This window comes from Cyprinodon variegatus, unplaced genomic scaffold (assembly GCF_000732505.1).
Source record: "Cyprinodon variegatus isolate N-32 unplaced genomic scaffold, C_variegatus-1.0 Scaffold108, whole genome shotgun sequence".
Classification (NCBI taxonomy): Eukaryota; Metazoa; Chordata; class Actinopteri; order Cyprinodontiformes; family Cyprinodontidae; genus Cyprinodon; species Cyprinodon variegatus.
The window spans coordinates 209,215-213,495 of NW_015150561.1; positions in this window are offsets into that span (position 1 = coordinate 209,215).

Below are 4,281 nucleotides of genomic sequence, written 5' to 3' on the forward strand. Positions count from 1 at the left end.
GCATTTTAACCTTAATCTGTGAGATCAGGGATGGGTGCATATGTAGAGAAACAGACATGATATTTTCAAAGCTGAATGAAATAGTCAAAAGGAAAAACATCAGCTGAAATAGACTGAAATTTCCACATCTTTTGAGAATTTGTCATGCATGGTTTCTTATTTTAGACCAACCATGATCTCTAAGGTGTTGCACAAGCAAAAGCAGCATATGGCCAATTACCATCTCTCAAAATAAGCAAAAAATACAAGAAATATTTGACAAAAAAAGCTTGAAGTTTTCGTTCATTTAGTTATTCTGCATAGCTTTAACTCTTCCAATCCATCTTCAGTTAACATCTCAACATTATTTAATTTTGGTTTATCTGCGTTGAAATCTCAGTAAAGAAAACTACTGCCAGCTTTGCTGTGGTTCAGGAACCCCTACTGGGTCTCCTCTGTGTTTCCAGGAGCAGAAACGTCTCTCAGTGATTCATCTTTGAGTCATTTTTCCAGTGCTTGTGTTTCTGTCTGTGTTTTACTTCCGGTTTGGTTTCAGTGGATGTCTGCAGCCTGTGTAGGAGGATGTATTAGCAGATCGCATTGTGTTATTTCTCCATCCTCTAGACCTTGCTATGTGGGACACCTGAATAACAGATGGGAGGAAATCTTTTTATAAAATGATATCCTAACTAAACCAGGTGTCTTTAAGTCAGTCAGTTTCCAGTAAGAAAAAAAAAAAAAACTCCACCTCAGGAGGACACCCTTTGTGTCTGTTTGCTCTATCTGAGGATTCCTCCAATCTGGGAGCTGGTGGGCGTCTTGACACCCCCCGCCTTCCTCTCCCCCTCGTCCCGTCCTTCTTACTTCACTGCATCCAGCCAATCAGAGGACAGAAAGGCCTATTCACGTAACTGCCCCCACCCCCCTCAAGGTTCCCATGACAACGAGCTTTGGTCCAGGCAGCATCTTGCTGTGGTGAGAAGAACAGGGTGAGAAGCGGCAGGAGGAGAGGCAGACACACAGGAAGGAGAAAAATAGAACAAACTGAGCTGGAGGATTACGCTTTTGGATCCCGTCTTCCCTCTGTGCTGTAAGTCATCTCCTCTCTCCTCTTCCAGTTGCATCTAATTCAGATCAGGGATTTTAATGCGGTTGTCATAAATATTTCATGGTGTGTCTCTGAGGATATTACAGGTGACATCATGCGAATTCTTTGTGATCCATTCCGAATGCCGCCTGCCTCACCTTTGATAGATGCCCTTTGTTTGTGTTCTTTAGTCAGCATCCACTGATCCTCAATGACAGAGCGGTATAGTGAACAGAGGCGTGGTGAGATCAAGGAGCTCAACACAAATAAAGGCACTTTCATAATGTGGTGAAACTCTCTGTGATGTATTGTGATCCAGCAGCAAGTCATTGAGCTTTTATTCTCCTTTCTGCTGCTTAAAGCTGCCCTCTTCCTCTCTCCCTCTAATTCATTCTCACACGAGCAGACCTGTTTGCTTCTTTGCATCCTCCTGGGGTTTCGTTTAATTAGCAAATCCGTACAAATCCAACTAGGGCAGCTTGCTCTGATTGGAGATCTCATATGCAGAATGTCCTTGTGCTAGTAGAAACAGTGTGATTTAAAAAACAAAACACTTTTAGAGTTCAGATGTGGTTGTTTTGAGCTGAACTTCAGCCGATGCCTCCATATCTTTATGATGAAAAGATTCATACTTTGTTTTGTATTATCACTATGGGCATGCACGAAGATTGTTTTTTACCGTGGCAAGACATTTTAGAGATTTGAAAATGGCAGATCATTTTCACAGGTTAACAGTTCCGTCTAATGCAGTTTATTGTTGCAGGGATCTGGGTTGTATGTCATCTGAAGGCACAATAGATCCAATCCGTATTGGAGTCCAATTTGGTGCAGACACAATTCAAGGTATAATATGATGCAGGCAAATTCATGAGATCAGTCAGTGACATCATAAAAGTAATGGATCTAAAGAAAGCCCATATAAATGCATTTGTCTGTCAACTTTGCAACAATTCCCTATACTTTGTTAATGGTTATTTATAATATTTTGAAGGTTATTGTTTGAATGTATAACAATACCTTTTTGCTACCGACAGTCATTTAACAACACTTATAATTTTTGGTCCTATAGACCAATGTTTCAAAATGTTTCAATGTTTCAATGACCAATGTTTCAATGACCAATGTTTCAAAAAGCTTTTTTGACTTGTGTACCCCTTTGGGCATTGTTTCACCATGAGTACCCTTCTCAGCCAAAAGTATTTATGATTGTCCAAAAGTGGAACGTACAATAACTGATTTGAAAATTAAAACTATTTTACTTAATCTTTTAATATGAGCATTTAATTCTTATTTATTTTATGTTTTCCATCGCAAATAAAAAACAACATAAATATGTTGCCCGGAAGTTAGAAAGGAATCAAAATAAATACAAAATAAAATCCTATTATAAACCTGTATTTATAAAACTGGAGCTCCTCTGAGTAATTCCCTTATAATCACATTTAAAGTGGATGAATTGTAAGCAAAATACAGAACAAAAGTTATAGTCAGACTAACCTAATTAGTTGTACTTTGTTTTGATCAAGAAACCTGGGCTGCTTTGATGAGCTCTGATAGATCAGTGTGAAAAAAAAACAGATACTCTCTCTCTCTTCATCCAGTCTGTTCCTCTGCTTGGTTTTTAATGTGCATCACAGCTGAAGGTGAACTCAAAGAAAAACTTACTTTATAGTTGATTTAAACTTGTTAGTTTTTTTTTTAATTGGGTAAAGGAGAACAGATCCATCCGTATTTTATTTTTCTACCTAAGAAATAAAATATTTTCCTGTACCCCTTGCAATGCACTCGTGGAACACTAGGGGTACGAGTACCATAATAGCTGTTTTGTTCTTGAGAATGTCTTTACTCCCTTATCTTCAGGAGAGTACAATCTGGTTGGAGCAGCCATACTACATGGTTTCATATAAGTTGAACGTTACATTGTTTAAACAGTTTTTTTCAAGGAATTTATTCAAATCTAAATAAAAAAATATAACCAAGAGGGAGAGGGGTAATACATGATGTGTAGAGTTGATTATGAAAGTGGAAGGTTTCCTCACAGTTGGATCTAAAAGGGCATTGTAACATTGTTTAGGATAGAGAACATAGATAATGGGCTTTTTTTGATCAAAGTGAAGGAAATTTACCTTTGATTGCTTTTGTGCTGAATTGCTTTTTGTTCCCTTTTGATTTGATTGAACATTTGACAGATTTTTCCTAATGGTCCTGGAAGTAGAAGATCTTTTCTTTGACAAACACACAGCACAATCTCCTCTCGCTGATTTGAAGTAATCGCTTCTCTCTACTCTTTATGTGATCTAGGCTGACGAGTTGCAGATAAAGAAAATACTGTATGCTTTCTGTAGCAAGAAGACAAATGTTGGATTGTTTTGTAATTGAGACAGAACAAAGCAGTTTATCAGCGGTGCATATTTCTGTCCGTGGGGAGCAGCCAAAGGCTCACTGCAGTAAATAGCTTTTTATGCAATGCCTTTCCTTGTAGAGCAATTGTTTAGACGTTATAATTTTCCAGAGTTGTAATCTTATGGTCTTCCACTAAAGCTAACTTTAGTCTCTATTGAACCTGTTGCACAATCTGTGTGCAAGCTCTATGTGAAAGAAATTAAAGGGACTTTGAATTTTGTAAAATTGAAAGATTTTATGCGTAAAACAACCGCTAAATTACCAACTCAGACATTATAAGCAACAAAAACATCATGAAGCATTATTAAACATAAAGGTTATCGTTTCTATATTTAGCAGATGACACAGATGTGTTTTATTGTTTTATTTATTTATAATGCCTTTTCTATGATGCTCTGTTGATAAATCCACCTCTTTAAGTGTCCTGGATAAGATTAGAGACTGATACCTTCTATGAAGTTTAGTCACGCACAAGGCGTTCTATACTTTTGTGCAGTAAATGAGAAGTTAAAGCTCTATAATTTCATTTTTTTTAGGTCCAAACTCCTATCTGTATCTAGAACAAATGGTAGTCTCATTCCATTCCTATTTTAGAGTAAATCCAGCTAAGGCTCTTCTAAAAAAACAGAGCAGTAATATGATATTTATAGAACAGAATAGAAAAATCTCTTTATTGTCTCACAATGGGGAAATCCTGGTGTTTACAAAAACATGATAGAAAAACTGGTCACACAAAGGTGGACCTTAGACAAATGTATAAGAATAACATTATAGCAAGGAGTTAAAAGATAAACAATAAAATACTGTACTGT